Here is a 353-nt window from a genome sequence, read left to right as displayed (position 1 = left end):
TCCCCCTTCTTTTTCAAGTGCTTTAAAAAAACAGCCTCAAGGCTTTTATGAAGAGAGACTTTTCAGTACTGGTTGGGGCTTTATCAGAGGAAAAGGATGAGTGGGATAAGGTGTCCATTGCTCTGGCCTTGACCCCAGATAGAAACATTGCTTTACACTGTCAACAGGATTATTTTATGATATTTTTTTTTAGGGAAAAAATACTCGCAATCCTTCATCCTCCTATTGTTTTCACTCAAGAATTCCCTGCAATGAGGCCTCCCGTATCTTATCCAGAAGGGAACTCTAAATGAGGTACATCCCCTCATGTCAAAATCTCATTTCGTGACCTCTAGGAATTGCTGTCATGGTGC

Source organism: Saccopteryx bilineata, chromosome 9 (genome assembly GCF_036850765.1).
Source record: "Saccopteryx bilineata isolate mSacBil1 chromosome 9, mSacBil1_pri_phased_curated, whole genome shotgun sequence".
Classification (NCBI taxonomy): Eukaryota; Metazoa; Chordata; class Mammalia; order Chiroptera; family Emballonuridae; genus Saccopteryx; species Saccopteryx bilineata.
This window is presented reverse-complemented; position numbering follows the sequence as displayed.